Below are 12,709 nucleotides of genomic sequence, written 5' to 3'. Positions count from 1 at the left end.
TGTTTATTATTTATGCACGTGCGCGGCCGTGATCACGTGACAGAAGTATTTCGCCGAACAAATACACTCATTAGGCTAATCATTGCTGTTGGATCTTTGGAAAATGTAAAAAGAAATTCAAACGAATCTGAAATTCCGTGAGCCACTTGTAAACGACGGCCAGAAACTAATTACGTTCCAAATTGAAAGCAGACGATAGAACCAAAGCGCGCGCCTTATGTTTCCGCCCAGGTCTCGCGCTGTTAGTACGTGCCATTATATATAGATGTACATCAAATAGAATATATACAACTTATATTTGAACATACTGAATCTTAAGTAATCACCCTTTAACCTTTCCCGCTAAAAGTTCAAAAACACAATGAGTATCTTTTTATAGTAATCAGTGACTTCTGAACAAACCAACATATTTTGACGATATGTTTTGATTTTTACTCATACCCCGGTTTTGCATTCATAGTTCTTCGAAACGAACAAAATATTTCACAAAGAAACGCATCATTTAACTTTTCCATATATTTATGTTCTTTATTTCAATTGTTTTTAAAAAATGCCATACAATTAAAAAGGTATGTCTTCTAAGTACTTCGATTCCCAAGTTGTACGTGACAAGTAGTAGGGTCGCCTGTCCAACCTCGTGGGTTTTCTCCGGGACCTCCGGGTCCCTCCCACTGCTAAAGACCCCTATGCGCAAGCGAATTATTGAAATACAAATGAACCATATGTTAGTCCCGAAATGACCTAGTTTGTGTCGAGTGGACGTTAACGCACCCCTCTCTTGCCCCCCCCCCCTCTCTCTCTCTCTCTCTCTCTCTCTCTGTCTGCCTCTCTCTCCCTCTCCTAAGTTCATTGTTTTAAGATTTTTTTTGTTAAAGATCGTTAAAGCTGAAATAATTCTATAAATCCAGGATAATTTTTTGTCATTCATCAGCTTTTAGTATATTAATTAGAAATTCCAATGAACGATTATTCAAAATATTTCAGCCGATTTCTATAAAATTGTGGGCATAATAATATAATAATAATCTTTATTTCATGTATGAAAGACCAAAGGTCCATAGTACAATTTGTCATCACAAATTTGAGAATAAACAAGATAAGTTCAAATTATCGTAAGAAATTGACTGATGGAAGGAATATAAATTATAATTGTAATATACTAATTAACAATTTGATATAATACTAGTTGGCGGGGATCACGTGGCTAAGTGGGTAAGACGCTGGCTCGCTAGCCTGGAGGTCGGGTTTTCGATCCCTGCATTGGCCGAGAAAGTTCATCCAGATTTTCCGGCGTGGTTCCCCCTTGTCAGTGATGCAGGACGGAGGGCCTGACAAGGACAACTGTCTAGTCCTTCGGATGAGACGAAAAACCGAGGTCCCGTGTATACATTGGAATGCACGTAAAAGATCCCTTAACAGTTGGAATTCGATATAAGAGTAGGCGATAGTGCCGCTGCCCGGGCAAAATTTCCCTTATAGCACACTGTATGGCGTATGCCCGTCTTCATTAGCCCAGTATAGGAGCAGAACAGTAGGACGTTAAACCCCATTTCATTTCATTTCATTATTCTAGTTGACAGATAGATATAATATTCCGAGTCTGAACTGAGTAGTAAATATAAGTTGTACATAATTAGGTATTTAATATAAATATATCAAGATGGATATCAATAATTTTAAATAAAATATTTAAGATATTTGTAATGTGTTTATTTTTGTTTGTTTTATAAAAAAATAGACACAATGTTAAAACGTTGTTCCCACTAAGTGGACCAATTTAAAACTGCCATAATTGAGTCAACATTTCTGGCAGATTTGCGCATGTGTGTTTGAGTGATATAGGTTTACAGTTTATATTGTAAAATGTGGAAATGTGATGATGAATTTCCTGACACGTTTAAGCCAGAGTCTACCCAGCTCAATTGTGATATACAAACTTATATAATCGTATAACATCTTATAATAAAATTTAAAGTGGTGTCCCCACATGAATGAATGAATGAATGACGTTTAACGTGATACTTTTGTGTTCCAATCGGGATAATGGAGACTGACATTAAAAGCTTGGGAAATGGAGATGCAGGGACATATTTTAATACTCAAATCAAAAGATCTCCTTAATTATTAAAATTAAGAGATGTCCCTATATCAAAAATTAGGAGATGTCCTTGCATCAAGATTAAGATTTGTCCTTTCGTTAAAATTAAGAAATGCCCCTGTATTAGAATTAGGAGATGTCCCTATATTAAAATTGAAAGAAGTCTGTATATTAAAATTGAAAGTAGTCCGTATATAAAAAATAAGAGATGTCTTTATTTTAAAATAAAGAGATGTCCCTGTATTAAAATTATGAGATGTCGATATGTTAAAATTATGAGGTGTCCCTGTATTAAAATTAAAAGATGGCCTTATATTAAAATGAAGAGATGTCCCTATATTAAAATTAAGAGAAGTCCCTATATTAAGATTAAGAGATGCCATTTGATTAAAAATTAAGATATATCCTTATATTAAAATTAAGAGAGGTCCCCATGTTAAAATAAGAAATATCTCTATGTTAAAGTAAGAGAAGTCTTACGTTAAAATTAGACGATCAACCTGTTTTGTAATTAAAATATGCCCCTGTGTTTAAATCAAGTCCTTATGTGATGTCTTTACATAAACAATGAAAGATTTCTTTACAAAAAAATAATAATAATGTATTCTTAAAAATTAGAGAATTTCATAGAATAGGTGTGTTGTTGAAAAGAGAAAACGTACTTCTATTCCAATAAAAATGATAATGGTCGTTTTAATAGCGCTGGAATTCCAATCTTTACATTTAGAGTTATCCTTAAATTAACATTACGACGCATTATGTCCTTAATTTAAAATTAAAACACGCTCTTGTATTAAAACTAAAGTTACCCTTACGTAATAATTATGCCATAGCCTAAAATTAAAATTGAAACACGGTCGTATATTAAACTAAAGATATCCTTACGTTATAATTATGGCATCCTAAATTTAAAATTGAAACACGGCCGGAAATTAAAACTAATGATGACATATCCTTAAATTAGCTTTGTGTTGAAATTATGATACATCATTACACGTAAAATTAAAGTTATATCATCCTTATATTAAAATTAAAGTGTATTTTACATCATATGTAAAGTTATATTAAAGGGGTATCTTCACCGTGAAATTAAGAAAAATGTCTCTTCATCTAAAATATAGATATGTAGCTTAAGAGGAAACGACCGCTATTTTTAAGGCCCATGTATTGAACAACGACTACCACTTTTAATTAACCTTCTGTTAAAGAAAATATTTAATTTTGAGAATGAGAGAGAGAGAGAGAGAGAGAGAGAGAGAGAGAGATGGTGGTTTAACGTCCACTCGACACACATTGAATTTATATTTAAGGACATCTATGAATTTTAATGAAATAGCAACGCTTTATTTACAATGTAAGATCATATGTTAATTTTAATGTAAGGACAACCTGTAAATGCAATTAAAATCAACCCCTAATTTTAATAAAGAGATATCTGTCAATGTAAGGACATTCTTTGGTTTTAATGTAAGGACAATCTTTAGTTTAATACCAGGACCATCTTTAGTTTAATACCCGAACCTTCTCTACTTTCAATACAAGGACCATCTCTACATTTAATACAAGGACCACATCTAGATTTAATACAAGGACCATATTTACTTTTAATTTTAGGATTATCTTTAATTCTAATACAAGGATGATCTTTACTTTTAATAAAAGGATAATCTTTAATTTTAATATAAGGATAATCTTTAGTGTTAATATAAGGATAATCTTTAGTGTTAATATAAGGATAATCTTTAGTGTTAATATAAGGATAATCTTTAGTGTTAATATAAGGATAATCTTTAGTGTTAATACAAGGGTAATCTTTAGTGTTAATATAAGGATAATCTTTAGTTCTGGTGTAAAGTAAAGTACAAGGATAATCTTTAGTGTTAATATAAGGATAATCTTTAGTGTTAATACAAGGATAATCTTTAGTGTTAATATAAGGATAATCTTTAGTGTTAATACAAGGGTAATCTTTAGTGTTAATATAAGGATAATCTTTAGTTCTGGTGTAAAGTAAAGTTTAAATTTAAGGACAATCTATTTAATGTAAGGACACACTTTAGTTTTAACGTAAGACTAAACCTTATTTAATTAATATAAGGACATTATTCTTTAGTTTTAACATTAATTCATATTATTCATACCCGGCTCAAAGGTAGCTGTATTGTATTCTTATTGGTAAAACACACTCAAGGGATACAATGGACAGTTCTCTCGTATTCATCTTTACAATCGAACAAAAATTGAACGAGGAACTGACCAGTATCCAACGACAGTTGTTATTAATATTATACATACTGATAACAATATGTGAATATTGTACCTTTAAACAATACCACGTGTTTATAAAGGAAGACTACTGCCGCCATCTGACGGTATCATTGTATTGTCATCTGAGCACAAAATATCCGCAATATGAAAACATTTTCACATGCTTTCTTGTAATACCCACTTACAAAAGCATACGGTAAAGACGCTAGATCAACAAACAAGAGGATTCGACTGGATATTTTATATTTTTCTTACACTAGTTCCTTGTCTCAGGTTTCAGACCACGTGCAGACAGTCATCGTCTAGAATTGCATATATTAATGTCTATATACCTACATTCAATAATGACGTGGTTTCTATGGTCTATATATATATAGCATTTCTTCTCGGGTTTGTTTTGTTCTTCAATAAGAGCAATAGATAAAGGGTATAGCGCGTACCCTCCCCTCTGGAAGGATCGAAGCTCAGGAAACACTTTATTGGGCTTACTACCATCCCGTCAATAAGTGAAATAAACAGTGGGTGTACCACGAATCCTCCCCTCTGGAAGGATGAAGTTCAGGAAAACACTTGATTGGGCTTACTACCATCCCGTTAATAAGAGCAATAAACAAAGATTATGCTATGAACCCACTATGAACCCACTCCTCTGGAAAGATGAATCCCAGGAAATAAACTTTATTGGGATTATTGTCATCGCTCAAGAATGATGATGCCGGAGAAGATAATTTGATAGGGCTTGCTACCACCCCACGGGAAAGACGATAGTAAACTACCATAGACCATAAACACCACGTCATCTTTCTTTGGCGATGATAATAAAATGTTTTCCGGAGCTTCATCGTTCCAGAGGGGACAGTTCGTGGTATACTCACTGTCTATTGCTCCCATTGAAGAATAAAACGAACCAGAGAAGAATTGCTGCTGGAGCAGATAATTTGATACCACCCCACAGGCAAGACGATGCTGGGGAGAATAGTTTTATTAAAATGATTTCATCCATCTATGGCGTGGATTCTAGATTCTTATTTTATTTTGTTTAATGATTTTTATAATACTGAAATGCTACTCTTTCACATGGTCTGTCATTGAGTCAACTGGCGGGGTTTCCATTCCCCGGTTATACGTGACAAGGAGTAGGGTAGGGTCGCCTGTATAGCCTCATGGGTTTTCTCCCACTGCTAAAGACCCCTACGCGCAAGCGAATTATTGAAATAAAATTGAACCATGTGTTAGTCCCGAAATGACCTAGTTTGTGTCGAGTGGACGTTAAATCTCATTTCTCTATCTCTCCCGCTTTCACGTGGGCTACGAATGCCACGAATCACCCCGAATCCAAACTTTTTCCGATTTGTAGATAAATCGTACACATAAAAGTAAGTTTTCTTGTCAATTCAACTGTCATCAACAGAATTTGGACGATTCCCGAATGGACTTTAACGTCTTACGTCTCTACATGAACTAAGTTATGTGTCCCATCCGAATGACTAGAAGTTTTTATTTTCTCTTTAGACCCTTCCGTCCTACACCACTGATAAGTAGCAACCAGACTGGAAATACATGAGGAAATGTTGCTGTTGGATCGAACCCCGGAACTCTCCAGACAAATTACATTTGTAAGTCGTTATATTTGTAATTATTGAAAACGGGTGCAATGCCCCCACCCCTCCCACCCACACGCACACCCGACATGTCATTGAACTTCGTGAAAACTGCTAAAAATTCTGTGTGATTGAATGTTAAAGCTTTAAAAAACTTATCCAATATAACGTCTAATTAGGCCGTATAATCATAGAAAAAAATACTGCCACCAGTCCACTGAGGCTGGATAGGTTAGAATATCCCTTTACGATCTAATTAGATATCAATACGGCTAAATCTATTCGTTAAGGCCAGCTCAATTTTCGTCGAGGTCGCTGAGATGTAAGTAAGGTTAGGACACGCGATTGTTGGCAAGATTGTAGGTTAGGGTTAGGCTAAGCATTAGGGTTAGGTCCAGGGTCAGGGTTATGGTTGGGATTAGCGCTAGCCATGTTTACATCTCGTGACCTTTGACCAAACTTGAAGTTGGCCTTATCAAATAGACCTAACCATATCGATACAGGATTGGAAAAAAAACCCGGGAGTGACAGACTTCACGCATATGTCAATTACGTCTTAACCCACTCTCTTCAAAGGTGCACCACGCCCCTTTTCATAATGTCTTAATTCACTTTCTTCAAAGGTGCACCACGCCCCCTTTTCAAAATGTCTGTTTTTACCCTATCTGCAACAGTTTCTTACTATCACCGCCTTAACCACCATTCATGCCACTGTTAACAGTTTAAACTTTTTTTTTTAAATTTAACTTTTTAAAACCCTGAAACAGATGTTTAACGTTGATATTAAGTTAAAGCGTACTCGTGGTGCTAAGGTGGCTGTACTGAAAGCATGCACTGTTCTACCTGCAGTCAAAACCTGCTAAACCTTTTCCAGTTGTTGACGAAAAACAACTTATATGAAACGTTTTCTAAATACTTAAGATATTTTAACCTATGTATTTTAGTACACCCTCTACAGATGTGTCGTGAAGAAAGGGTTGTGTTTAACATCGATTATAGAGACCCTGTTTCCGACATTTTGTTCTTGATAAATAACCGAGAGAGTTTAATGACTATGGTACATGCAGTCATTGCACCGTATGTACCTGAAATAAATAGTACAAGAGTTTTACGCGACCCAGACGAGAAAGGAAATGACAACAGTTAACTTTAAAGGGGTTATACCCACTTTTATTTTTTATCAAGGTCCGAGATTTGTTGAATATTTCTTTTTATTATAAATAAGAGAAAAGTGCACTAGTACCCTACCTGTAAAAGGAATATATAGTACCAAGGACAAATCCCAGAAAGACGATCAAGGTGTGGACATTGGAACAATATAATGGACCCGTTCACGGTTACGAGTTTATGAAGGCAACAGAAATGAAATGAAATGAAATGGGGTTTAACGTCCTACTGTTCTGCTCCTAACCTGGGCTAATGAAGACGGGCATACGCCATACAGTGTGCTATGAGGGAAATTTTGCCCGGGCAGCGGCGCTACGGCCTACTCTTATATCGAATTCCAACTGCCAAGGGATCTTTTACGTGCACGCCAATGTGTACACGTGACCTCGGTTTTTCGTCCCACCCGAACGACTAGACAGCTGTCCTTGTCAGGCCCTCCGTCCTGCATCACTAACAAGGGGAAACCACGCCGGAAAATCGGGATGAACTTTCTCGGCCAATGCAGGGATCGAACACCCGACCTCCAGGCTAGCGAGCCAGCGTCTTACCCACTTAGCCACGTGATCCCCCAGAAATGAAATGAAATAGGATTTAACGCCCTATGTTTCTGCACCAAACGGGTCAGTGAAGGGCTACACCATGCACCAGACGGGCCAGTGAAAATGGAGATAGGCTACACCATGCACCAGACGGACCAGTGAAGATGGACATAGTCTACACCATGCACCAGACGGACCAGTGAAGATGGAGATAGGCTACACTATGCACCAGACGGACCCGGGCCAGTGACATAGGCTACACCATCAATATGCTTTGAGGGAAATTGTTCCGCCTATCCCTCGTCGAATTCAAACCGCCAAAAGTTATTTTACATGCATGGCAACGTCTACACGAGTTATCGTTTTTTCATCATAACTGATGAACGTTTTTTAAAATATCATTGTTATATACTATATAGATCATATATGTCAAAAGTGTAGATATCGGGGGGGAGGGGGGGGAGGGGCTTCCTAAAGCTATATATATATCTGTAGTAACGGTCATAAAGAGAATATTATTTTTTAAAATAATATATGGATTTCAATGTTTGATCTACTTAATTTTATTTTGAAAAAATAAAACCTCAATGTATTATCTTTATAAAATTATTATATCACATAGCAAATATGAATAAATATAGAAAACAGTGTATCTTTAACAATTTACAAACTTTAAACATACAAAGAGAAACAGCTAATGCATGTAGGTCCAGATAGCAATGAACACATGTACATGTGCACCGATTTCTGTTTCAAATCCACATGTAGCCGAACCATATTTTTTTTATGTTTTTCTCTGCTTCACTACTCGACTAACCTTTAATTTAAGTTGAGTGAAAAATTCAATAATTAGTTTATGTTGACACATGCATTGCATTCTGTCAGCATGTGAAGTCATTGTTCAAGTTGCAATCAGGGGGGATAACTGTTAGTTTGTTTTGAGGTTTTCCAGGGTTATCAAATGTAATATTTGACAGCAAACTTGTGTCGTGTTTATGTGGTACAATGTACTCATTTATAATAAACACAACAAAGGTATAAATTTTACTAACCACAGGCTAATTATTAGGCAACTGAATAATCACAGGGAGATAACCCTGATAACGTAGTACAGAACGCAGACCACTATTAATTTGAACATTGACTCTAATGTTAATTCTGATCTGGTCGCCTGGCTCAAAGCTTTTGCCCAAATTTTCGTTGGGCAGAACGTTATGCTCCAAATTTTATTAAATATTTTTTATTTAAGTTTTATTTAATATTTAAGGTATCTATATTTAAGTTTCATTTAATATTCATAAATATTTAATATATCTATATTTAAGTTTTATTTAATATTCAATATATCTATATTTAAGTTTTATTTAATATTCAATGTTTCTATATTTAAGTTTTATTAAAGATACATTATGTAAGATTTAACTAGCCATTCTTGCTATAATAGTTCGAAAGTAGATGATGTAAAATAAATAATTAGCCTTTGAAGGTTTGACAGACGTGTGCAATAATTTCAACCACCGTACTGGTTGATCGAAGCTAAATCTCGGTCCTCCATATTTGATTAAATCAAAGTATCGCTGAACCATTCGAATCTATTTAATATCGGAGAAATCTGATGCCATCGAAAGTTGATTAGGGCCTGGATCAGTTAATTAATGTCTAATTAATACTTTACAAAACATTTCAGGCCTAAAGAAAGACCTGCAATAGGCAGATTTAACTCTTACATAATGCATGTTTAAATATTCAATGTTTCTATATTTAAGTTATTATTTAATGTATCTATATTTAATTGTTCGTATATGATTAATTTAATTGTCGTGATTTTTTTTAGTATCTTGAATAATGAATACAACCGACTCGACAGGACCGTTAAAGCCCGTTATATTTAAATATTAAACATGTATCTAAAATATATTTATATATTGATCCATTTCGTCGCTCTTCAGGCGAACCGTCGAATCTGATATATTTAAGTATTGAGAATTATGTGTTTGAAATTTGCGTTCTGTTGTTATATCTATGGACATCAAATAATATCATTTACTTGTGATTTAATATTTCATACATATACACCAGGACACCGAACACCATTTACATAAACGTTATTATTTGATGGCTACAGAGATAACAACAGAACGCAAATTTCAAACGCATAATTCTCAATACTTAAATAATAGTTAAATAGTTCAATAATAGTTAAACAATGGTTAAATAATGTCGGCAGTGACGTAAGAAGATTATATGACACCGCCATGTTTTCTAACATACAAATTATTTAAGAATTTAAGAAATATATATATTAATCCATTAGCAACTGAAAATTTATAAACTATAGGAAGTGACGTAAATAGTTCCTCTAGATAGACTGTAGGAAGTGACGTAAAAGAGGAAAGGACACCACCATGTTTTCTAACATATAGATTATCTGCTTATGATATATATTTAATTACTAAAGCAACAATTGCTTTTTGGAAAATAATAAGAATATTATTTTCTGCAGGTGTTTCTGTATTAAATCGGGGGGTTGGTTGGCAGAATGGTTAGCGTGTGCGCGCTTTATCATAAGGTATGTCATTGAGTCAACAGGCATGGTTTTGATTCCCGGCTGTACGTGTCAAGGAGTAGGGTCGCCTGTTCAATCTCGTGGGTGTTCTCCGGGTCCTCCGGTTTCTCCCCACTGCTAAAGACCCTACGTGGAAGCGAATTAATAAAATAAAATTGAATCATATGTTAGTCCCGAAATGCCCTCGTTTGTGTCGAGTGGACGTTAAACCCATCTCTCTCTCTCTCTCTCTCTCTCTCTCTCTCTCTCTCTCTTTATTAAACATAAAACATAACAAACCATCACTTTTATTTAATTAATTAATGTTAAGACAGTAATCATATCCTTAACTGGATAATTATGAAAGAATTATAAATTAGACGTGTCTTCTTCATGAAATCCCCAACTACCACCCCCACACGAAATCTTCAATTAATTTTATTTAATTAATATAGAAGACCCTAATCATATCCTTCAACGGAAGATGGTAACGAATTTTTTTTTATTAATTTGACCGACAAATAAAAGCCTCAAATATGTGTACTTTCTAAATGTATTAAGATGTGTCTTTTTCATTACACCCCCCCCCCCCCCCCGCGCCAACTCGTCTCACTAAATACCATGCCCATTACTTTTATTTAATTGGTATTTTATATAGACAATTGTAACCAAAATTAATCCCAAAAAACATAATGTGTGTTCTTTCTAAATTCTAGCATATATAAGTTAAATATTACGATTGCCATGCAGCCCTACAGGGACGCATCTGTTGAAATTAGTTCCATGGTTCACAAATGATGGGGAGATGAAAAGTCACATTTTCAACAGATTAGAAACTCTCAAATTTTCATGCCATATTTATCCCTCATGAATTTTATTATTAGTAGAAAACAAAATAATATGTGGAAAAGATACAGTATCTAATGAAATCCATATATTTAATATAATATGGCCCCGGAGGCCTTCGTGTTGCTAATTATCAAACAGCGTGAAGGCTAATTCTCGCGAGAAAGTCATGTGGGCGGTGTAGCAGCAGTTGGCCCCCATGTTGACATCACCCGGAAACCCAGCATCAAGTAACTGTTGTTGTAGAGTAAATCGCTAGACACGCATCTGCCGAGCTGGATCAAACAGATCACGTGATACACAGAGGTCAATTCCGGCCAAATTCACAGAAAATGGTCATAAAGATGATTAGACCCCCTTTCCACTAAGATTCTTTGATCTGCTTGACCTTTCCCTTTGATTACCACAGAATCTGTTCCGGGTTTTTCTTTACTCACTTTTTAAAACTTTTATCTTGTTTATTTATGATGCCCGTATGCGATGTTTACGGTTTCCTATGGCCGCCCAGCACCTATAGGGTTTTAGTGGTGTAATTAGCAGCATGTTTAATCAACTAGGTATTAAATTTAATACCGGTATTTGTAAATCTTCGTGATATGGATGTCGTTAATAGACCATATAAAAGCTAATTAGAGATTTCAATGGTGTGAAATTACTCAGATTTTTTTTACAAGACGTGATTTAAATAAAGAGGATGTATATTTAGCAAGTTCCGGTAGTTAATGCTGGCTAGTTCATTTAACTTAAATCACATGACATGGGGTTTAACGTCTTAATATTATAGCCTCCACCAGCCGACGAAAAACCAAGGTCCTGTGTATACATTGGCGTGCACGATAAAGATCCCTTGGCAGTTGGAATTCGATATAAGAGTAGGCCATAGCGCCGCTGCCCGGGCACAATTTCCCTCATGGAACACTGTATGGAATATGCCCGTCTTCGTTAGCCCAGTATAGAAGCAGAACAGTAGGACGTTAAACCCCATTTCATTTCATTTATACATCAGCCAGACTAATGAATGAAGCCATGCGCTCAGTGAGTAGGACGTTGGCGCGCTATCCTGGCGGTCACTTGTTCGATCCCTGTGTTGGCCGAGGAAGTTCGTTGGGTTTTTCCGGCGTGGTTCCCCTTGGCTCTTGAAGATTAGAATTGATATAAGAGTAGGCCATAGCGCCGCTGTCCGGGAAAAATTTATAGCTCAACACTGGAATCGAACCCGGTACCACCCGGGTAGTGAGACATCCCCATACTCACCGATCCAGTCCCCCAAAACGCAAGCCTCGAAAAAGAGAGAATAGCCCCAAAATATGTACAAATTGTCCAAACAATTAGGCTGAAAAAAAAGAAGAAAGTGTTTGCTCCGATTTTGGAATGACAGAGTATGCGTGAATATTCCATAAAGCGTGGTATATGAATAAAAATCCCCGAATACAATACATGATGTCACTTCCGGTATGGGTAACCTAAATCTGGTCTTAACTGCAAGTGACACCCCTCGTCTTCTCTCATCCCCATTTCGTCAAATTTTATAAATAGAACAAAAATATTGTCTGTATGAGAAGAATTCTCTCCGCTCATCTTAGAAAAATAAACTTTTTTTTCTTAAAGCAGACCATGTTATTCCCTGCCAGTTAAAATTATTTTC

Source organism: Patella vulgata, chromosome 5, assembly GCF_932274485.2.
Source record: "Patella vulgata chromosome 5, xgPatVulg1.2, whole genome shotgun sequence".
Classification (NCBI taxonomy): domain Eukaryota; kingdom Metazoa; phylum Mollusca; class Gastropoda; family Patellidae; genus Patella; species Patella vulgata.
This window is presented reverse-complemented; position numbering follows the sequence as displayed.